The sequence below is a fragment of the Thunnus maccoyii genome, chromosome 6 (assembly GCF_910596095.1).
Source record: "Thunnus maccoyii chromosome 6, fThuMac1.1, whole genome shotgun sequence".
NCBI lineage: Eukaryota > Metazoa > Chordata > Actinopteri > Scombriformes > Scombridae > Thunnus > Thunnus maccoyii.
The window spans coordinates 22,883,750-22,909,241 of NC_056538.1; the positions used below are offsets into that span (position 1 = coordinate 22,883,750).

Here is a 25,492-nt window from a genome sequence, read left to right on the forward strand (position 1 = left end):
AAGGGTCAGTGTTAGGTCACCTATTATTTAGCCTATATATTAATGATTTCCCTCAACAGTGTCATGATGTAGAACTGCAAATGTATGCAGATGACACTGTTGTCTACGCACATGCAAAAAGAGCTGGCTTGATCAATCATGTCTGAGCCTAAATGCAAACAAGACAAAATGTATGTTTTTCTCTAACATGATACAACCTCGTAACGCTGATATTCTCATCAAAGGTGAAAGGATTGGCATAGTCACTGATTTTAAATACCTTGGTGTGATACTGGATCCAAATTTGAACTTTAAGAAACATGTTTAAAAAATGGTTAAAACTCTAAAGTACAACTCAGCAAATTTTAGACATATTAGAAATTGTCTATCTTTGGATGCAGCCAAGATATTTATGCTATGATTCTTTCCCATATGTCTTATTGCATTACATGTTGGGCTGGTGAAACAGCCATAAGACCTCTTGAATCCTTATACAAACAAACTCTAAAAACTCCAGACAAAAAGCCAATATATTTCCATCACTGTAGGGTACTGGAGAAATATAATTTACTGAGCTTTGAGAATTTTAGATTATTTTCAAATTTGTGCCTGGTTTATAAAATTTTAAATGGTTTGGCCCCTCCTCCACTACATGACTTTGTGTACACTCGCTCAGTAAATTCTATTAGATCCTCCAGAATATGGTCTATACGAGATTATACCATACCATTTTGTTGCACTGCATTCGAGCAGTCAGCATTCTCTGTAAAAGCCACAACTCAGTGGAGTGCCCTACCTGATGATATGAAGAGCTGCAGTATGTTTAAAACCAAATTAAAAAGTCTGCTAAAAGCTACTCAGCTCCGTAACCACTGACTCTACGTTTTATCTCATGGTCTTCTCATGAACACAAATAATCTTGCTTTTAATTTAACAAGCATACATTAATCATTTCTAGTTGACATTGTGAGTGTAAGTGATGTGCCATTGTGTGTAGCTTTGTATTTTGTATTATGTGTCCTGTGTGTTTTTTGCTTTGTACCGTTTGTTATTGTGCTGTTATATGTTTTAATTGTGATCTGCCGAAGGGACTGCAGATGAAAATGAGCTCTAACTCTGGTACAGTACATCAACTCGTTAAATTTATGTTTAACACTGTACATGGTCCCAATATATAAATACAATAAATGAATGTTCTCATGGTTCAAATATTTAAAACAGCGCTGCACACATAATATGAGCTCCACATGTAGAGGACACCAGAGCAGATAATTGCTTAAACAATCAGCTGCTCACTTATAAATGACTAAAAGTAAAAGCTCAGAGAATGTTAGAAACAATTTTAGCAGGAATCAAATGAAAGCTATTTCATTGTATAGGACAAGCTTCTGCGAGGATGACGATGCATTTTCGCAATTTTAGAGACAGTCAAATCCATGAAATCAGCAGTCAATCTTCTTTTAAGAGCCAAAAAAAAACTGATTTATTTTTTACCTGCTCAGTTACACCCACATGTTTAACACTGCTGGAAATTTTAATTAGTGCATCTATGAATTCCCCAGGATATCCTCCTAATTAAATAACCAGAGAGAAGCACAGGCTTTACAAATTGTACAATTATTCAAGACAACTCAGAATATCTAATAATTCACAGGAGTGTCACAAGAGGAAAACACACGCACACCCTAGTTTCATGAAAATTTAAAAAAACAAGCTCATAGTGTCTTTCTAATAATCGTCCTCTGTGAGAATAATTGAGTTTTAACTGCCATCATTAAACTGCACAGGAATGTGCTATTGCCTGTCAGTTTATATTCACTCAGATTGAAATACGGCCCCCTTGATTTGATCTTGAGATGAGATGGGTGACTTTAAAGTGCAGCTTTCCTCTGATTATCTTTGTATGGTTTGTTGTCATGAGAACCATCCTTGGCTGTTGATTGACAGAAACTATTTAGTAGTTCATTCATCGTTTTAGTGCTGCTTTTGCTACTTTTCTTTGTCTTACTGTATGTGTCTTACTGTAGGAGTTAAATATCACTTCCTGTGTCCACTATGTGGTGCTAGACAACATCCACGAATTATAGGTCTTGTTGCTGTATATCATGTGTGGACCACACCGTGTAAATTTCATGTTAATCGGATGATGTTTGTCACATAAGGCTGGCTTCCTGTTGTTAGTAAATGGCACTATGACTATGACTATGACTCAGTATTTACATGTAGATGTTTTCAGGCTTAAACTCTTATCAAGCATGTAAAATTTGGGATGGATTTTACAAAGTCCAGTCGAGTTACAACAACTTCTTGTTTCATGGCAAAACATGCAAATTGACTGGCATACAACGCCAAGGGCGTTCCATGAAAACTCAAAATTTGAATAACTTTCCATAGCAAAGGTCTTTAGATGACACAGACCAAATCTGAAGTTGGTCGGGTCAAATCTCTAGGAGGAGTTTGTTAAAGTACAATGCCTGTGAACGTCAAAAACTGTGCAAAATTGCACGGTAAATTCAAAATGGCTGACTTCCTGTTGGGGTTAGGGTATGGCTCCAGGAGGCTCTTTAAGTTTGGAGATGTTAAATCTACATACCAAATTTCATTCATCTACATCAAATTTAAAGGTGGGGCCTTGACTTTGAAAAATTTTCGGAGCCATTTGCCACATCCATGCCCAAGACCTATAAAACTTATAGTTTTTCATCACTGCCGATGCATGTGCGAAGTTTCATGAGTTTTCAATCATCTTTAGCCTCTCAAAAATGCAATTGATTTGGAAAAATAATAATTCCTTCAGATACAATAGGGCCTTTGCACCACTCGGTGCTTGTGCCCTAAAAAACAGCTGAAAGAAGCTCAAACACTCTCTACCAACTCCTGAGGGAAATATCTGGCTTCACTATGTTCACCAGCTAGTTGGTAACTTTGTCTGTCTGATGTTTGGTGATGAGCGGGTAGCGTACAGTGGGTTTATTAGAGCTTTTTTGTTGTTGTTGTTGCTGAAAACAGCTGCCTGCTGCGGCCAAAAACACAAAACAGTGGAAGGAATTGAAACAGTAAAGTTACAGTACAGAAAACCACAATGATGAGCTAAAAGACACCAAAACTAAAGGGGTTGCAAAGTCAGGTGATCAGGTGAGTTCATTATTATGAGCAACCCCATACATACAGTATACATAACCTTGTGATCAACTGTTAATATGAAAATATTCATCATAACTGCTTTAATTGACAATGAAAATAATAATTAGTTGCAGCTCTAAATTGCAATACTGTTAGTTTAATTTGTCAAAGTTGAAGCTCAGTAATATTTTGAATGTGACATTGAAAACAGTCATTGATCATATACAAACATTGCTGCCCTTGCCTCAGAAAAACATCTGCTCAGAGCTGCTGCATTGTAAGGATATTTTCTGGCCATGACTTTGTCAGAAAACCGTAAACGCCAATTAGACAGTGCAGGCAGTGAACTGCTAGCTGCCCTTGTGTGACTCTTGTCAGGATGCGGGCATAATTATTGACAGCTCAAGTTCATTGGAGTCAGCTCTGTCTCCACCAGTGGAGGCCTAATACAGGGCTCCACAGCCCCGGGGACTGGTGGTCGCATCTCATCAAGGGGGGTGGGAGCAATTGTCATAAACAGGAGGAACATTTGCATATTATAATTATGTCTGCATGCAAAGAGGGTCTTCTCAATTACATCCCATTTAAAACTTTCAATGAAGAACTGAGAAGCACAAACTATTACAACTCCATAAACTTTAATTGTAACAGCTTCCCCTAAACAAGATAAAGACCATTAGGATTACAGTGGAGCTGCATAACTATAATCATGCACGTCACTTGTTGATTGAACACTTAGGTGATTGATTGTTACCTTTTATCTGCTACCTGTTCCTTTTTCATTTGAATTCCTCCTCTCACAGATACATTCAACCCTGAATAGCTGCTGCTAAAGTTGCAAATTACTGCAATGCGAGAAAATGTGTTTTAAAAAATTGAGCTTTTCATGTTTAAATAACCAAAAAATAAATAACTACTACCAAAAACAAAACAAAACAACAAAGACAGCTAAATTAGCTAGTAAATCATTATATCTGACTGTTTTCCAAGAGTGTGTCATCAAAGTTTATCTGCTTAATGATAATTATTTAATTGATAATTACTCAACCATGTCACATATAAACACGATGTTACATGGAAAGGATCGGAGGACATACTTGTGATTAATGATAGTTTCACTACTCTGACAACAGGCATATAGTCGTAGAGAAGGAAATCTCAGAAATCTGGCAAAATCCGCCTATTATTTTCTTGATTAATCAATAATTGCTACTTCCATAACATGTCAGAAAATTGTGAAAAATGTAGATCATAATTTCCCAGAGTCGAAATTGCTAATTTTGTCTGACTGACAGTCCAAAACCAGAAAATATCTAGTGTCCTATTATACAAGACAATAAAAAACAGAAAATATATAAATGACTAAAACAATGAATGAATTACAAAAATTGTTGAATGATCTGATTGATTAATCACCTAATTATTTACATACATCATCATTTATTAAGAAATTCCTGTACAACAGCTCCCTAAACATGTCTACAACACTCAAATTATCAAAGGGGAAATAATCTTGATTTAATGTACATTAATGACATACAGTATGAAGGCTTTTTCATGTAAAGCAATTGCTTCTGGCTTTTTACGTCTCACAGACACAAGTACTACATTTCTACACAGAATACTGATTATATCCACTGAATTGTTCACTGAAATAGTCTCACTAATCACAAGGACCATATGATGCATGATGGAATTATTAGATATGGTGTTGTTCCAGTCAATCCACTTTATGCACAAATTGCCTCCACAATTAAGCCAAAAAAAAAAATCAAAAAACACGGACTGCTTTCCATCTGTTAGCTGTTGTGATGAATAGAATAAACAGGAATAGCTCTGCCCTCTGATTTACAATGGCCACTTGCCTATTTTAGATTTGCTGTGAGAGGTTTGCAGAGCTCGAGAGGAACTTTGCCTTTTTCACACTTTGCACTGAAGACACTGCAGCAATTATGTTAAACATGAACTATATTGTTTTATCTTTAAAGTCAAATGGTATGGTTAAAATGCTCACATGAGACAAAATGTTCTCCTAATGAATGCACTGAAATATATTTTTGCAATGTTGCCCCCAAAATACTTGATCTTTATCCTAGGGTTCCCTCTGAATTTGTTGTTTTTTGCAGTCATTTTAGAAGGTAGCATGTCCTGACATCAACAAATATCTTGACAATGCACAGTGTGGCTGTTACTCTTTTTCTCCATGTAGCAGTTACAGTGACACCCTCCTAGAGATTGCTGAAGTACAGTTGACATATTTGTCAAAAAAAAGGGAGGAAAAAAGGACAAACAAACAAGCCAAGATAAAAGCAGTTGCTTCTAGCAAACAATAAGAGGACAGACAGTGATTCTGAATGACACCCAGTTTATGGGATTTCTATTTCTAGGCTTAGTTATTTTAAAATCTAACAAGGGTCAGTGACACAAATTGGTGATGTTCAAAGTGTAGCAGCATGATTGTCTGTTCTATATGTGTTTTCTGGATGTGTTCCCATGCGGTGATAGTTCTGTTATCTCTTCATTGATGCATGTCTGCTTGTTCTCTACACTCATTATTTTGTCCACTGACTCGCTGCTTTATTGGGGCCCAAGCACTGAGTGGTGCGAAGCATGGACGTATAAAGAGAAGTGGATACAGCGTTGCAAGGCGGGGCCCCACTCATCCCTATGAAAGTTGCTCAGTGGTGCATGAAGCCAGAAAAGTTTGACTTCTTCTGCATAGCTTCCACATCTATAGGGCCCATAGAGCAAGCACACCAGCAACTCAGATACCCCCTGTGGGGGATTAATAAAGTATTTCGTATCATATCATATTTCCAATGGCCAAGCTGGCTACTTCTGGTTTAGCTCTCTGGCTGATGGGTATAAAACAATTCAATCGTACGTCTCTTCTAGACTTTCCAAATGTTATCGGACCAAATGGATCAAATGTATCCGCTGATTTATAGATGTCTCTTTCACAATGGAAGTCCATGCGAAAAAGTGTTTTTGGGCCCAATAGCATCACATGATGTTGTAATTCCACGGTTTGGCAACTATGTTGAATTGGCTACAAAGCCCAGTGCTGTTCCTGGGGGCTTGGTGCGAATGCCCTATTGTAATGCATGTTCTTCCTCCCCTTCGTCTTTCTTCTTCTTCTTTACACAAACGTCAGAAGTGGTGAAAAATGATGTTTTATGGGTCTTGGGCATGGTTGTGGCAAAATTGCTCAAGAGCGCCCCCCCTACAAAATTTTAAAGTTGAAACCCCCGCATTAGATTTCACCTAGATGTACCAAATTTGGTAGGCACATGTATCATGTCCAGACTTACAAAAAAGCCTCTGGGAGCCATACCCAAAGCCCAACAGGAAGTCAGACATTTTGAATTTACTGTGCAATTTTTGCATAGTTTTTGCCATTTGTAGGCGTTGTACTTTAACGAACTCCTCCTAGAGAATTAACCAGAGCGACTTCAAATGTGGTCAGTGCCAAGTAGAGACTTATTTATAAGAATTATTACGCTTTTGAGTTTTAATTGACATAGTGTGCCAGTCAATTTGCATGTTTTGCTATGAAAAGTTGTTGCGACTCGACTGGACTTTGTCAAATCTGCCCCAAGTTTTACATGCGTGATAGAAGTACAGGCACATCTATATGTTAATATTGAGTCATAGTCATAGCGCCACCTACTGACAATAGGAAGTCAGCCTTATATGACAAACGTGATATTCATGACGATGCATATGCATGTCAGGTGACCTCCACTTAATGTATTGCTGTATTAATGACCCACTTGTGTAGCACTGCCTATTGGCAACAGGAAGTGAAGCCTTATGTTACAAACTTCCTTTGATTTACATGAAATTTTAAGTGTGTGGTCTACATTTGATATGCAGGAACATAATGTACATTTAGTGCATGTTTTCTAGCACCACATAGTGGATACAGGAAGTGATAGTTATCTCCTACATGCAATGTCCAATATTCATGAAAAAGTATAGCCATGTCAGTAGCACTCTGGTAAATGTATTGCTGTGTGTCATCCGACCTCCAGTAGCGATACCACGTCTGCTGCTCCCTCCAACGCACATGAGGTGCAAGGGACCGTTCATCGCTGCTGAATTAAATTATTCTTGTCCTCTTGATCCTCAGCATTCCCTGCCCTCGTTGCTCTGTACCAACGAGCTGAATAGACCCTCTGAATTGGTGCCTTATGGTGCCACTTTGTGTGACAGTGATGCTGTGCAATCCACACTTGCTTTCAAATCCTCCCGCAAGGCTCCTATACTTCATTGATCCCGCTCTGTATGTACCCTACCCTTGCAAGGTATTATGTATGCCTGTTATGTGCTCCACTGCCACAGCATACTCTAGCAAAGAGCTGCTTTACACTGTGGAGTGAAAATGTATCAAACGTTTGAACTTAAAACCTCTCCTGGTTGAACAATACTCTATTCATACAACAGGACAGCCACTCACTGAGCATCATTAATGTACACAGTCTCATGTAATAAATGTGGATCACTGACCAACTTGTTCTATATTAAAGGAAACATTTCTGAAACAAATAATACAGACCATCTGTTAATCGCACATTTGAATAACAATCAAATTCCTCCCCTTAAAACTGTTACAATAATGCAAAGATTTGGAAACTCTTCAAACACAAGACCAAATACAAACACACACATACTATCACAGACCAATTGTTTTTGCGTTACCATACTAGATGCTGCCGACCTCATTAATCATTTTGTTTCTTCAGTAAATATCCAATGCATACCTTCTCATATGTGACTATAGCTTCATTTAATTAACAAAAACTATTGAGATTTATTACCAGCGGTATCCACATGAATAAATCTACTGTAAAAATCTACACAGCTCTAATTGATATAGAAGACAGTGGCTCAAATTCACTCAAGGCTGTGCTTATTAGTGTGTGTTACAACCCTCCCCACGAGCCAGAAATGACTGCATGTGATTCACACTCAGTGCACACAAATAATGGACCACACAGCTTCAATTTGACACACTTCATAGGAAAGCCTGTGCAAAGCAGGTTTAGGGAGAACTTTTTGTCAAACATATATTGTAGGTATTATATACAGTGCAGCGTGTCTGAGCTTCACTAATCCCATCTCTGCATCAAATAAAGCACCTTGCAATGTCAGTGCATACATGCACAGCAGGGGTGGGGCAGTAAATATGCATAAGGTGTGGATTTATCTACAGTTGGCTTTGTACCAAACGAATGAAGTGAATTAAACTGAACACTAGCTGCTTCCAACAACATCTGTTTGTCACCAGGTACCAGTTATTATGTGCTTTTTTTGTTTACTGTGACTCTCCTGAACCAACATAAGACTTCTGAGCACCGGTTGCTTTTGTATCATTGTCAGCACTGTATCTGAATTAGTATTTGTGCGTTTGGTTAATTGTTTTACTTTTGTTTAGGGTTAAGAAGTGGTGTCATGTTGGTCTTTTCTAATGTATTCTTTAAATGTAATCTTTAACAAAGGGCTGGATTATCCTGCTAGGGGGCCACAGGGCAAAGAAATAAGCTCTGGGCTCCTATTGCTCACTTTGACTGGTTGGTGATCCACCCTTGCTGTAACTACATTAAAGTTAACCTGTGGATTTTTTGGAAACAGAGATATGTTTACGTTTAATATTTCTCACCAAAAAAATCCTCATAAAGATTTTGCAGAGCCTTTGTTGAATTGCTACATTTCTTGGTGTGTATGTATCTGTGTATGAAGTCATATGCATAAGGTGCATGAGATGCAAACAAATAAGGGATTCACTCTTAAAAACATTGCTCCATAGTGCTTCTAGTGGTCAAAAACTCCTCAGGATACCTTTAAAGGGGACATATGCTTTTTGTGATTTTTTTAACAAAAAAAAGATGTCTGTGTTAATTGTGGTCAAAGTTCTAAAACTTGAGGTGAACATATGTAAAAATGCTCCCTGAAAGTCAAAAGCCCAGACTTCAGTCTGCTCTGAGTGCTTTGTTTGCAATGTAAATGTTAATTCAAGTGTTTAAAAGAGAAAAAAAAATCTTAAGCTACACCTACCAGGTTCAAACAGAGGTCATGTATAAGAAAGTCTGATATGCATGATTCTCAGAGTGAATAAGGTCTTTGCCATCTCTGCCTCCAATTACAGTTTGGGTTTTTATTGTGGGGAAATCAGGTCAATTCATTTAATCGATGGCATGTCAGTATAATTAGTAATTATGTGAATGAAATGTGTAGAATGACTGCAGACAAGCTCATGCCACACTCTGTGAGTCCCTAATCACAAACCTGTCAGGCCTGTTATTTGTGACTGAAAGGCACATTTAGCTCTCTCTCTTATCAGTCACATAATTATTTTTATCTATATTTTTTTCATAGCTGTGCACAAAGTTAATATGGCTCAATCTTTGTGATACATAGTCAATAGATTAGCAAAAGACATTACAGTCGATTTTACTTTCTCTATAATGGAAAGTCAGTGATACAAAAAAAAATGGATTAGCTGCTGTGTAAAATTGTTGATGTGTTGCAAACTTGCCAAAGGAAATAAAACTGATTACATTTTTTCTGACATTCGATCCTCCATCTGAGCATCTACTCTATATTGTTGCTACCACCTTGGTTTGTGTTGTATAGTTTGTTTTTTTTTACCCCAGGAAATATATTTACTACAATGTAAGAAAATAGATTAGCTCTATAGATTGAAATAATTTTACTGACCAATGTAAACAGACAGGAGCCATTAAATACTGTACAGTGACTTTGCCACCAGCTAGAGAAAGTTCATTATGGGTCATTGTGCTGCTGGCTGTACCATAAATAATTAGTTCACAACCTATTTGATGAAGGTGGCATTATCAGAAATTGCTCATGTTCTGTGTCTAGTTAATTAGTAAATTTGATAAAATAGCTGCTAAACCAAATTGCAGTCCAAAAGCTATCAAGTTAGGAACAAATTAAACCCAAAAAATGAGGACATCAGAGAACATTCAGGGGAGTTTGAGCCAAAATTGCTTTTTGGTTTTGTTCCCTTCATTGACAGTAAACATGAATTTCATTTAAGATCGTACATCAAGCAGTTTCTACATATTCAACATATCCGAAACGGGTGCCACTGCCTTATTCAATACAGACGCCTGTTCAGTTCGGGAAATGGTTTGTAAATAAAGCTGCTGCCTTGGATTTGAATTAATTTTCAAAGAAGATTTTATGACTTCCTAGGTTTGATGTATGATCTGAAACAGAGAGGGCAGCACATGCAGTAGCTCATGTTTTTGTCTTTTCGGTTTGATGCTCAGCTTTTTCTTGTGCAGAGTTAGTTTTTTTTTCTCAGTGATTGCGTGGGTTTCCTCCAGGTGCCTGATCTTTCATCTAAATGATTTACAAGGAAATTAACATATCGCTTGCTAATTGCTGGAATATGTAACAAATGGTATGGTCTTTCAGAACAACAGATATTTTATTTGTTTCATGTTTTCTGACTGATGGTTTTCATATGCTGCGGGAGACAGCCTCAGGGAAAGAAGTGAGAATAATGCAGCTATAAAGCATTCAGAACCAACACTGAATAAGACTGGGATACTTATGTTTCAAACACCACATTTCTAAAATCTACTTCATCCACTAACACAGACCATAATCTTGGACAGCAGGGCAACCTGCTCAGTGCCATTATTGCACTTTAATATAGCCCTGCCCGTGCCACTTGTCCATAATACTACATCCAGGCAAGCTCATTGTGCTGCCAGGACCACTTATAACATCCCTGCCTCATGTGCAGCTCCTCCTCCTCCTCACTCTCCTCTGCCTATGAGCCAATGCAAATTACAGTAACAGCTTGGACGTGAGTATAATCTCAAGTGGTGCGAGCTGGACTCCATGGCGAGGCATGCGGGCAGATGGAAGCAGAGACTCTGCCAGGCGTCTTTAGGGGCTCCCACTCTTTCTCCAGCATGCTAGACAATGGAGGAGCTGTGGCTCATAACCAGCTACTTGTCTACCACTAGCACGCAGCCTACTCCCTTACGCTGTATTTGGTAAATAATATGAAGGAAGGAGGCTCCTGTCATGGCCTTGTTTAGCTCAATGCACAGATGGACAGTGATATCGGCCACATTATATCATGAGACACTCACCGAGCAGAGAGGGCTGACTTGACTTGTGCAGAGACATGCACATTTGTGATGAAAGAGTAAAGAGAGCACACTACAGCAGTTTTTGTATGTTTCTCTGCATAGCAGGAGGTAGACGCCTCTCCCTTGAGCTAAGGTAGATGTTTATAAATACTCCTTTAAATAAACAACCTATTCGATTTGCATAAAAGATCATATCTGCAATCAGCGAACATTCATTTTAACACCTTAAGAGTAAAGCTTTGATTTTTTTTCAAGCATATATTATTCATAAATGCAGAATGCAACTCCAATGAGTTCGCCATTATTTCCAAAACTGTAGTTATGTGCATGAACATGCATCATCCATACAATATTCATGTAATATACACTACGACACATAATTACTTCATAGCCTAGTTAGATATGTCGTGGGTTTGGGTTGCCTCAGGGAGAACTATTTATTTTCAGTATTCAAATATGTTTAGCTTATGCTTGAGCGTCATTCTGTCTGTATTACTGAACTTTTTTTCACCGTCTCTAAATTCAGTAACTTCTGTCAGCGATTGCCAGGAGCGAGACATTAGAGTTTTTTCAGTCATTTGTGATGCCCTACTGATTTCTGAATGAAATTATACATTTATGAACTGTAAGTAGAGACATTTTCTGTGGTTACGGATACCTTTTTAGGTTGAGAGCTTGCCTCCTTGGATTCAAGCACTGCAGAGAAAGTTGCATGAATCTCAAAATGTGATGTACTTTTCATTGTGAATGGATGAGCTCCAGGCTTTACACTTGCATGACAAGTTTTTGACTGTTTTGCTCCTCTGGGAGATAGGCTTGTTTATGCTGACAAATTCTTATTGTGCTATTAATGTAAATGGATTCTTTAACTCAGTTGTGTCCCTTGTAACTAATGAGGATGCTTATGCAATAAGGTTGCACCTCCATGTGTCATTAAACGCCTCTGAATTTTTAATCATGTGATGATGCAAGTGAGGGAATGCCGAGACAAACATATGTGCTTTGGAGGAGTTCAAACAACGCCCTCCTGTATGCATACATACATACATACATAACAACAGTACAAAAGAATATGATGTATGAAGAAATCAATAGAATGTGAATAAGCTGAGCTGTGTGTTAAGATGAGGCTGTTTAAGTGACTCAGTCTTCAATGTGTCTGCCAACCCTGCATGCATCTGCACTAACAAAAAGATATTTGACTGAGAGAAAGAGAGAGAAAGCACCAAGACGCTGAGCACTACTCCCCTGGAGCTATGCATCTATTGTATCTGACTTGTGCTTGCACGCATGCAGGTGTGCTTGATTTTACCATATTTTCTTGCACTATTATTTCAGATAGCTTCAGCTACACCATTTCAAATTCACAAAGGCCTTGTTACTCTGAGACGTGCATGACATGGAGTGTGTAGCTTAATTTTCTACAAATGATTAGAGCTCCAGCAACAAGAGTCAGCTGCAGAGATGATACCTAACATGGCAACACGTGCTGTAAACCTCAAGGATACCCTGGGCTGCCACTCGACACTGCCTATCACCGCCCTCGATACTTGGTATTCCAGGACTGCAACACTAACTGCAAGACTCAGATTACTTTGACAAGCGAGGCAGACCACAGAACACAAGACAGAGGATGGGAGGCGTATATGCACAGTGCCGCCACTAGAATTTTGAATATGTGAGGGTAATAACTTGACCTCCTCCTCACTCTCCCCTCGATCCTTGATTAAAAACATGTATTCTCTACCTACTTACAGAACAGCATTTCCTCAGTTGTAGTACCATAATTTTGCGCACACAGAGATGAACTGGTGGGGAATCCTGTTGTTACGCTTCTTATCCCCCTCAAACTTGACAACCAGGATTAAACTTCACTTGAAAGAACTGCTGGGTGAAGATGTCAAAAGAACACATATGGGCCAAAATTGCTGTGCCTTCACAACACAAATTGCTTGTATTTGACAGGAAAAGGTGAATTTAATTCTTTTGAAAGGGATTTAACTATGGGAATTATTTTTCTTTTTTAGGACAGAAACAAGCAGGATGTCTCGTGGTGGGAAAAAATATGCAGAGTTATGCAGGGTGTATGACTGTTGTAGACACTGCTTGTTAGGCGTACGACGAGGGGGAGGGAAAACACTGAAGGGAACAGCAGTTATGTTCAATTCAGTAACACAAGCTGGCTAATTAGCATTGCCCTGCCATTCCCTTTGAACCAGAGGAGGACAAGTGGGAGCCATCATATTTCTTTGTTCTCATCACTGTTTGAGTCCCCCCTGACCGCAGAAACCACAGGGGTTCTGACCACAGAGGGTCAGAGGTAGGCAAAATAACCCCACCTCCCAGCCTCCACCTCCTTGAACTCCCCCTCGGGAATTACCCAGACATTCTCCTAAAACCACGCCCTCAGCAAAGTACTGTTACTGGCAGCACATCGGATCAGATATAGTACCTAGATGTAGTGGGATGACATTTTCAGGATGCAAACGTACTCCGAGTACACCAGACAGATGTTAAGGGGATACAGGTACCTACTGCACTTCAGATGCACACAATTATTCTCGGCTGACTGCTCTCTGAAGACGCAGCACAGATCATTAACTCTATCCTCTCATGGACGGGGTTTTAATTAATAGTTTCATGCTATATAATGTAAGATTGAAACATGACACAGCATTTATATTGCTGCAGTGTTTTGAAGGGTGTTTTATGGCACATTTCAGGTTAGTTAGAGATGCAGTCAATTACATTAAAACTCCAGAAAGAGCCTTTTTGTACCACTGATGGGTCATATAATTTGACATAGTTGGCAAAGTCAATAAAGTCCACAAAAGGTGCAAGGTCGGTGGGGTTTGCCTTTAAGTCTATGATTAGGTAGGAAAGAAAGTGTCTACTTTGACTGGCTGACTGACTGGATGAATTTGGCCTGATAAATATCACCAAACTGACAAGAACAAGCTGCAACAGACAGCTGCTCTGGTAGGCACAACAGATACATATTTTCTAAAACAACTGCCCTTACAAGGGTATAATTTACACCGGGGAATGGGGGAATACTGTACAAAATCCTAGATTTGTCTACTCCACTTTTACAGTTTCAGTTAGATTTTCTTACAAAAATCTCTGTGAACAATGAACTCTTACTGTCCAGCTGTCAAAATCCATATAAGAGAAAAGTAGATAAAAAATGTTCACACTGTGGGTTCACATCTAAAAGCTTAATGAACAGTGGCAAGCGCAGGAATGGGTGCTTTGCGGACTTATTTTTGCGCCTCAGGCTAGATACCCTCCTGTCTTCTAGGTGGACAGTATTGGGGTGCAGCCAGAAGAAGACTACAGACACTCCCAAGTTCAATAAAATCACCTCTGCATGTTTAACGGGTGAAAAAAAATAATTTCATCTACACATTTATTTAATATTCTCCTAGAACTGAACATCAATCTGTCATAAAGTATTATGTTTCTATGAAAGAAACTGAGAATGATAAGTAAAGTTAGCACATTAACAATGATAGATAATCAATGATATAGATTTAGACAGCATTTCTTTTGTGTTGTTGTTGTTATACTGCCATTATTTTTGAAAAGATGATGAAAAATTTCTTCCTTCCTCATTTATTATTTACTACATTGCTATAAATGTATAATAATGCAGGAAATGGCATTCACTTTTTAATTAAGAAGAACCTCTGACATCATTGTGTCCACCGATTTCTGAAACCAAACCTGAGCTCTTTAACACAAGTTTCACATCTGTTGCACTCACAAATTATACATAAGACTGTCTAATATACAAATGAAGAAATATACAAATTAAAAATTAATATACAAATAACAGCTTTAGTCTTTGTTTAGCATTATGCCTGTATGTATCTTTCTGTACATGTTTTCTGCTCTGTGTGTATATTAAGAGCTGCTGGAAACTTGAGTCAAATTCCTTGTATGCCTAAAAATACTTGGCCAATAAAGCTGATTCAGATTTGACAATCTCCACCCATCTGGCAGGGTAAAACAAATGCTACAGGGGAAAAAAAAAGAAAAAGCATCTGCAAATTTGACCCAGTTCTGCTCCGCACCTGTAGTTTCACAGTCTTCCCTGTAATAAATTCCCACCAGTGATCTACATAGTACCGCATTTTCAATCTGCTGATGCACCACTGCTAGCACATGTTCAGCATAGTTAGAGCTGCCCTTAATAAAGGCAACTGCAACTGCTCTGAGTTAATATGCAGTGACTTGGAAAATATGATAAATTCACCAGATATCAAGCCCTGGTCTCCATCGCAGGTTTCACATCAGCATCTCGATCAGCTGGCGGTTGGAGAGTCAGAGCTGAGGCAGGCGACTACTACTGGGCTCACAGGAAAACACCACCTAGAGGACAGGAGACATGTTTAGTTGTTTTGTTAGAATTAAGACATGTTACAACTGACACGAGCTAGCTAGCTTCGCTAAGCTAGCCAGAGGAGGGGTTTGTTTTAACATATTTGTTTATCATCTAGTCCTCGACAGTGTTCAAGTTTAGGAGGCAACATTCCCCAACACACGAGAGAGGCAGTCATACATTCATAATCTCATTGACTGAGCTTGCTCTTTTTTCCACTTGGCAGCTCGGGGTGCGATATGAGCGCTGATCTGATTATGAAACAACAGGAAAGAAGCATAAGTAGCAGGAGAGGCACCAGAAAAACAGAGTTGGAGATGCCATGACTATGAATGTGTGTCCTGTCATTAATATTTCACTGCATCATTGTAGCTAAAGGAGAACAAAGTGTAAAGGGGAGCTTAATGAAAAATTTATCATATTTTGACACTGCTTTGGAATTTATCTGTGCAAAACAAAGAGCGGGCAAGTCCTCCACTTGTGATGAAATTTTGTGACGGAGAAAATAGGGTGATTAATGCCTCCAAATAATTACTGCATGCTTTAACATAAGGTTATTTCCATTATATATGTACACATAACTGATGAGGATGGATGAGGTTTTGTAAGTCACTGAAAGGTGCAGTGTGCAGGACACACACTCCTTCAAAGCATGTAGGAGAACTTACAGTGGCTGCGAAACTCACAAACAACATGAAAGGCCCTCTCTAGAACCAGAACCAGTGTTTAGTTTGTCCGTTCTTGGCTACTGTAGAAGCATGGCAGGCTCCGTGGAAGAGGACCAGCTCCCTAAGAAGATATAAAAGGCTCATTCTAAGGTAACAAAAACACAACAGTTCTTACTTACTACTACTACTTACTTGCTTATTAATATTATATTCCATTTCTGCCAAGTCCATTCAGCTAGATGCCACTAAATTCTACACACTGCACCTTTAAGAGACTATTTTTACTGCGAAATGTTTCTTTCATTCTTGTGTTTTCTCAAAGGTGACTGCCAAGGTCATAGGCCCTCAGTTTCTCACTTGTCCTTAAAATCCAAAACAAGCTACATGACATGTCACAGCTCTGCCTGCAGTGCAGCTGCACGCAATCCAAGAGAGATTACCATATCGCTTGCATTTGTCTGCAGAGAGCCTTCATGCATTAAAAAACATAATTCTCCACTCAGGTTCCTCCAGCGCTACTGTACCATCCATTTGTATTCAGAGAAGGACTTCAGGCTTGTCACCTTCAGCCATCCCTCCAGCCAATTAAGTATTTATGACGCAAGCTTTTACTTTTTGATCACGTCACTTCAATCCTCTTCAATTTATGTTGGGCTGAAGTCAGTGCTGTCATGCCAGAGTATAAGAAATGAAGGGGAGAGACAAAGCAAGAGTGTAGGTGTCACAAATTTCATGGTGTATCATTGCATAGTATACAACACCATGCATGTTAACTGCTTCTACTCATGCCACAATGTGACACTGAGCAACCACTTGGAGGTGCATAAAGTTGTAAAAGTCCCTCACCCCTCCACAATGGCCTAACAACAGATTTTTCAGTTTTATCTTCGTTTCCAAGCATCAAATCATCACCTGGCCCAGTGTGATAAGTCTGGTGTCGGCTCAGGACAAGCCGGTCTCACTTAATCTCCAACATGGCTCCATCAAACACTTCCCTGCTCCATTTTCTCCTCTCGCAGCCACAAGATTTTACCTCTCTCCGTCTCTTTCTTTTTCTCCCCAGGTCCTTATATGAAGTGAAAAGATGGAAAAGAAATTCCTCAGTGCCAGGCAACTTTGGACAAAGGACATACTCTGTTGAGTTATTATCCATCCCTGCTACTCTTTCCTATCTGGGCAAGACAAAGACAGTTGTTAGGGATCGTCCTGTGCTTCCAGCTTTGTTACTTAGAGAACTGAGATATGACAACAGGGGCCAGGCCTTCCTTTTTTACTTTGCTGCAGTGTTATTCTGACTTGATGTGTGTGGCATAAAGAAAATGAAAGGCGAGCAGGGTTGCAGGAATGATTTATTGACATTTATTTTTCAAGCTCTTTCATGAGAAAACAACCATAACCTTAAAACTCACCTTAATGATCAACATACTGTCTTAAAAGATGAGCAACACGAGCATGATATGTATTTCATGGGCTTAGAAATAAAACTTGATTGGAAATAGTCACAGATGTACCAACACTGGAAGGATTATCTGTCCGTGTATAACAATTAGAAAAATAAAAAAGCAGCGTGGTATTATTATATTAGAATGTAAAAAAGATATATCTGAAGCAAGCTTTCTTCTAAATTATGATTCTATTGGAGATTTTCTAGGAAAACTTTGCCAAGAGCAAGTATCAGGAAAAGCGGATAAGAGCTGCATTGATTTATTTAAAGATCGGTATATAATAGAATTGTCTTTTTATCCTCCTTTTTTAACCAAGAACACAAGATTATAAGAAATAAGAAATTACATATTTAGAAGACAATGTCAGAATTATCTTATTACTGGCCTAAGGAGAGGGGGGATTTTTTCCTTCTTAGATATCAGCTCTGCAAAAGAAAGCTCTGCAAAAACCTTTGTGCATCTCATTACATCAGATCCTGGCCATCAAGGGAGACAAAAACATGCCTCGGAGCTTCAATCAATTATAGATTCGAGTGAATGCATTTATATTGGAGATAGGCAGCTTTCTTCGTGCTCCATTTTCCAGAAATCGACACAGCAATGGCAATTCCTGAGTTTACCGCCAGGTAAGCAAGGACCCACAGCCTTTAATAGGCCACATCAGTACGTGAAATTAATTCCACCATAACGACGTGAGGAGGTTTTTGTGTATTAATTACAGACTTTAATTATTTTCAATTTGCCTGACAGGAATAAAGGTTTTGGTTAGAATTTAATTTTTCAGCAAGTACCTCCTTTCGCTAACTGCAGTGATCACAGAGCCTGAGATGAAGACAAGCAATAAAGCAGCCGCAGCTGTAACACACTTATTAAAGGACATTCTCAATGTCATCATGACTCAGCAGTGGACACACAGAGCTACTCACTCAGGAAACAGTGATGCTGTTACGAGGTGTAGAGTAGCCTGATAGCTGTCATAACTATGAGGTGAAACTCATTCTCAGCAGAACCATGAAACTGCATGCCATCAGACCATTCCTCTTTTCCCCTGGCTTTATAGTAATTTACTCTTCATGCCAGCACTTTGATTAATGACTTGATATACACACAGGATCATATAAACTATATGGCAATGTATCAATCATAATACTGGATGTATTCATGGATTTTAACAGCTGTGTTGCCACAGTCAGATCCTAATTACATCTAACTAATAGAGTTGCATGACCCGAAACTGTGAACATATTGAAGATATGTCTAATGTATTTAAGCACATCACATATATTTACATATATATACAGTTCATTCATTAGTTTCAGTATTTTCAGACTCAACTGGGGACAAAACCACAAAAGTGAGGTGATTATTAAGGACAAGCAGCTGTTTTTGTCTGAGCCGTTTCCGCTAATCTAAAACACCATCAGACTCTAATGAACGCTTCTATCCCACTGAACTGAGCTCTTTACTTGAAATGAGACAAAACAGTTTGAAGGAGAATTGCTTGTAGGAGCAGTTTGATTGAATAATTAGCTTTTTATTAGCTTCTACAAACCTTTGGCATTAAAGGTCAAGAAAAGATAAATGGTGTGTGCGTGCGTGTTTGTGTGTGTGTGTGTGTGTGTGTGTGTGTGTGTGTGTGTGAAACCCAGCTAATCAATACTCATGAATCCTGCTGGAGGACAAGGTTACCAGGAGCAGGCCTAGAACTGATGGAGCAGGTTGGGACCACAAAAAAACCCCATTCTCAGTGATAATTAAACCTGGTTGTATTATGGTTAGACTCTATCAGACAAAGGCCACTGGATCACATGTAGAGGTCCTGTGTAATGCATCAGCTGAAGGCAATTTCATCCAATCACACCAGCATGGGTTAAGTTACAGGTCTGAACAAGCAATTAGATTTTACTAACATTACAATCAGATCCTGAAAACTGTGGAAGTGGTGTGTTTGCATTGTGACTGGAATCCTTCCTTAATGCAACCAGGGTTGCAACTAAGGATTATTTTCATTATTGTTTTATTTGCCAATTATAGTCTCAATTATTCTATGAATCTTTTGATTGATAAAATCAGAAAACAGAGTCACGTTGCAGCCATGTCTTCACATTGCATACTTTGCCTGACCAACAGTAGACAAAGTAAACAATTTGAAAATGGGTCTTAGAGGAGGTTGTATTGCTGTACAGATTGTAAAACCCCTGAGGTAAATTTATGATATTGGGCTATATGAATAAAAATTCACTTGACTTGGACAGTCAAAATCTGAAAAAGAAAAAAAAATCAATATACAAGGATGTTGGTAAGACTTTATGAATATTTCATATTCATAGCAGAATATCAATCATTCATTTCCCAGTTATGGATGCTTCACAGGATGAGTTATAGTTGCTGACCAGCACATTTATAAATGCTACTATAGTACAGTGTGTTATAAACTGTTCATTAAGTGTTTATACACTGCTCATGAATGCTAAATGGATGGGAGTGATAAAGTGTTACCAGACAGGGTAAAGTAGCAAATGCTCACATTTAAGAAGCTGCAGCCATGAAATGTTTTGTAGTTTTTGCTTGACAAAGTATTTAAACAATTAATTACAGATGCATTTTCTGTCCATCAACTAATCCAATAATTGACTAACCTTTTCAGCTCTGAGTTTAACTAAAAGAAGTAACCACCCAAGATGAAAACTACAGCCACATGAGACATAAAACAGTGATATATAGGCCACATACAGTAAAGAGATCTCATTATTTTGTTGGGAAATGAAAATGCTACCCTGTGAAATGTCTTTGAGATCATTTTTGGCTCCAACTACATTAGAATACTATGGGGAAGGATTGGACATGTTTTAGAGATATGATCAGCCAAAATCTTGTAAAACCTCAGAGTAAGTCAAAGCTTACTAAACATCAAACATCCTGATATGGTATTAATCCAAAGCAACTGGCAAGTGATGAATCATTAAATCTTAAGATTGCAGTAAGCCGATATAAATAATAAAGCTGCTTACCTTTGAGCGTGTTTACATTTTTATACTAAAACATAAAAGGCAGCATCAAGAGTAAGTGCAATAATAAGTATTTATTTTTTGCTCCTTTAAGAGAACATTTATTAACATTACTATTATTAAATCTTCATTTTACTCGTTAGTTAAGAAAGTATGTTCCTTTTTGACCTTAGAAATAGTAGTCTGTCAAAATCCCAATTTACATCTTTTACTAGAACTTTCCACCATATCAGTTTTCATCAGCAAATTGTGTTTGCTCAGTTGTCATGGAGATGGATCTGCAAACTCACTAACTGTTCTAATTTCATCCACAACACCTTTAGGGCTTTTCATTCTTGCTGGCCTACAGTTAGCTCCACCTGCTGATGTAGTTGAAAGCTTGTCAGGGGTTGTGACATTTTTTACTCCACATATATCATAGGTAACATTCATATCATCACCCTCCCTGTGTTGATGATGAATCAGTGTCTCGTGTGTTTAAGATCCAAAGAAAAAGAACAAATTGCTCACTAGGATTAGATTTCACATTTCCCTAATTCCTGGAGGATGGTTTTGCAATGTGGTTCCACCAATTATGTGCGTAATCCTTCCACAGGCGGGTCTATAAATCTTAAGAACACACTGTGTACAGGGTTTGGCACCGTCACCAGACTGCGTGGTGCAGTTTATGGAAATTGTAGAGGATATGACATGTTTATGTCACATCAACACGAGAAAACATTATGACAACTTAAGCAGCTGAACAGTAGAATAACAAGAGTCTAAATGTACTGTACATGTGAGCAGACATAGGGACAAGAGATTAATATGAAGGATATAAAGGACTCCTACTGCTCAAGCAGCTCTTATTAAGAATGAAAACAATAATTAATCTCAAGATTTCTATGTTTTTTTTTACTTCACTATTATTCTAACTTCATTAACAGCAAGAATACAAAACAGCTCATGATGAAGGATGATACAAATTTAGATCGAACAATTTAGATCGTTTTAACAACAGTGGTGGCATTGCTATCTGCACGTCTCATGCTATTAGCATGCAGCGTTGTTTCAATAATAGTGACACTTTGATCATTTTATGCAGCCATAATAAGAAAAGACAGGTCTTATATACCAAATGAAGGTTTTACAACTACCTCCCCCTTTCCTCATTGCGCTTTAACCTGAGAATGCAAATCAGCTTCATGAAAACCAAGTGATTTCATGGTTCACTGATACGTAAGCATATGGTCTGCAGTCGACAGGGAAATGAATTAAAAGGGAGGGGGCATAACTATGAATCTTACCTTAATCCTAAACTGTTCATTTTGTTCACATTTAGTGCATTTGTACATATATACTGCAGCATCACATTTGCTGCATTATACTCTTTGGGATCATTTAAAAACTCTGGGGAATTCAAGCAAGTTTTATTATGCCATCAGTATTTACAGTATATGGTAAAGACATGGTCCCCTGTTCACAAATTCAAGCATGAAGATTACAAGGGCTTAGTACGACAAGTATTAGCATACCCTGTTACATACAAGCCTCTAAGCAGGGTTATAAGAGAGTAATAGAGCTGCCTTTAGCTGGTTGAAATTTTGCACAATTAATTGAATTCTTGAAAAAAAGTCTGCAATATAGTATTGGCACCTTTGCTGCATAATCCCCTCGCAGAGATAAATGATTCTGAGGGACTCTGAGTCAACAGATTTGAAGACTGAGGAGAGAAAAAAGCTTTTATTATTTTTACAGTCCCCTCTCCCCCAATAAAGTGGGAGGGCAAAACCATTTTACTGAGCCCAAAGCACGAGTGTAATTTGCTAAATGAATGTGACAACTTGTCTGTAAACAAGAGCTGGGACTAACTATGAATCATACTGGCTAGCCAGATATTTTTCCTTATTTACTATCTGCAAATAATGTCAGAGTTGTGCCCGTGCCCTGCCAGAGCTGTCACTTTGACAGGTTGTGGAGGTGTTGCTGCAGCAGTCACCAACAAAACAGGTTAAAAAACAAGTGTTCTTTATTTCCTAACCTTCAAGAAAAAATCCAAATTCTCTCCAGGCTGGTAAATACTCTAAGCACCACCATAAGAATACTGTTTAGGCCCAATCACATTCAGTGCACAGGTTGAGTTGTGCTTCTCCAAACCATTTCATTTTCCCCTTTTTTTTGTCATTTGGCAGCATTTGCAGTAGTCATATAGTGATGAATCGTTTCATACTGACCTAATTATCATTAGTTATGATCTTCCTGCCTGCCTTTGTTTCTGTCTTGTTTGTTACCCATTTCCCCAAGCTAAAGAGAATGCCTTGGCCTTGATTTACCGACAGTATATACTGAGGGCGGCCTTTTTTGTCTGAAGGATTCATATAGGAGCTCATAGCATGAGACATAACTTTATGTGTGTTATTCAATACAAATTCTATTTTTATCCATGCTAGCGGCATCGCAATGTCAGTCCATCCATTTGGTCCCCTCACACATATTTGCACACTACATGGCTTTCCAAGAAGTCTTCCCAGAGGATGAATCCCAATTACTTTGGTGATCATCTGACTTTTCCTCTAGTATTACCATGAGGTTGACATTTGTAGTTTTGAGTTTTTTTGAAATGTCTCAACCATCAGATGGATTGTCATTCAATGTTGCAGAGACAATGTGTTCCCTTTTAGGATTAGTGTACTCAGTTTGATTATCCCTTAACTTTTCACCTATAGTAACATCATAATAAGCCATACTTTGTATCAAGAAATAATATGTTCTTTATTAGACAGTAAACAAACACAGTTAAACCTTAATTAGACACCATACACCTAAATTATGCTATGATTAGAAACCAAATAGGAGATCCTAATACATTATTAGACACCATTTAATAAGATCATAGTCTAATCAGAAATCAAATACAATGCCATATCAGATAAAAAAAATATGCTACAGTTAGATTCTACCATTACTACCAAACTATGCTGACATTAGACACCACATTTAATACTACCAACATGGGCCTATGATAACCTAATTAGACAAATCAGGATTTAATTAGACAAATTTAATGCCATATTACATCAGGCATAGCCTTTATAATAGTCAGATAAAACACTGAGAGCTCAGAGGACAATACCTTTATTTGGCCTTCATTAAGCATAGTTTCACTTTCTTACAGGGTCATTTATTGCTCATTAGAAGAAAACTGTACTGTAAACTAAAATCAAACCACATAGGGTCACATCTGGTCGCTACTTCACATTTCCCTCATAGCCTGGATGTTCCATAGAGTTTGTAGGTAGTAATACATAGACTAATACACACTTCCTTGACGCTCTACTCCCACACCAGTTAAGACATCAGATCAATTAATGCCATGTCACAATCCAACCCCAGTAACATTAGGCTATGGAAGCTGCCAGGACATTGCATCTTTATTTCCCACTATTAGACCCTTATTAGACTTTCTTAGAGGATAATTTGCGACACATTACAACAGAACTGTACCATAAACTAAAGTGAAATCACATATCTAACCCTAGCGGGAAGTGGGTAGAGGGGAGTTCAGTTGTACTGTTTGAATGTATTTATTTATGTAAGATATTTATTAGGTTTATATTTGGGTGTGTAAACTCCCCTCTACCTACTTCCTGCTTGCTGTTACCCCCCCCAGAACTATTAATAGGTGGGTGAACCCCTGGGGAAATCACATATCTAACCTGCTAGAGTAACTGTAGCATATTTTGGAACTGATATGGCATTGTATTTGATTTCTAATTAGACTATGATCTTGTAAAATTGTGTCTAATAGTGTATTAGGATCTCCTATTTGGCTTCTAATTAGAGTATAGTTAAGTATAATAGTGTCTAAGTATAACACCGTATTGGTCCGAATACATCTGAAAAAAGTAGGGTTGTCTTATATTTGGGGTCTAGACTTTTAAATGTCGATATACATTCACAAGAAATGGTGCCAAAAATCTATAAAACGAGCGCCCCCCTCCTGACTGAAGCAAGCCTCCTTCTCTCACAACTAGCCCATAGTGCCAGGGGGCCTGAAAGATGGAGAGACACAGTGATCATCTGGGACAAAGTGATTCAAAAGTAGGCCAAGTTAACCAACAACTGAGTAACAGTAATGTAACAAGTGTTGTCATCAACTCTACTCCACTATCTCTCCTCTGCTCCGCTGAGCTCCGTGTGTGGAGGGGCAGCCCCGCCCGCGGTGAAACAAAGGAGAGGAGATAGACTCAGTGCGACCATAACTGACAGCAAAACACAATAGAGAGTCTCACACTGTGCTGAAATGAAAAGAGTGCACATAAATTAGGTAAATAACATAAATAAATATAGTCTCTATTGCGTTGGACTGTCATTTATGGTTGCACTGAGTCCCTCCTCTCCTCTGCTTCACCACGGGTGGGGCTGTGTGCTCTGTGTGTGTGTGTGCTCCATGGAGCGGGGCAGAGACAGTGAACCAGGTGAAATACTTGACAACTACACTCGTTATGATACTTTAAGTGCAATAGTTTTGCAAGTAAAAAGCAAATAAGAGCAATTTAATCCAAGGTGTAAATCTTTTTCCAAAAATGAGTCTTGAAAAAGTGGGGGTCATCTTTTAATCAGGGTCGTTTTATATTCGGGTCAATACAGTATATTTTGGGTCTAATACATGGACATTATATGCAGTTTCTAATTACAGCATAATTTAGGTGTATGGTGTCTAGGGCATAACTGTGTTTGTTTACTGTCTAATAAAGAACATATTAGATCT

The 25,492-nt window shown here is 38.4% G+C and overlaps 1 protein-coding gene across 4 annotated transcripts in view; it reads right to left on the minus strand.

Moving 5' to 3' along the window:
• lrfn1 (leucine rich repeat and fibronectin type III domain containing 1) overlaps positions 1 to 25,492 on the minus strand; it is a 121,383-nt gene that overhangs the window by 11,731 nt on the left and 84,160 nt on the right. For 3 of the 4 annotated variants that reach the window (XM_042413127.1, XM_042413130.1, XM_042413128.1), the window contains one exon: positions 15,496 to 15,611. The gene's annotated coding sequence lies outside the window, so the exon portion shown is untranslated. Of the gene's footprint in view, positions 1 to 15,495; positions 15,612 to 17,201; positions 17,356 to 25,492 lie in introns of all 4 variants that reach the window. The other variant, XM_042413129.1, reaches the window with a different exon arrangement.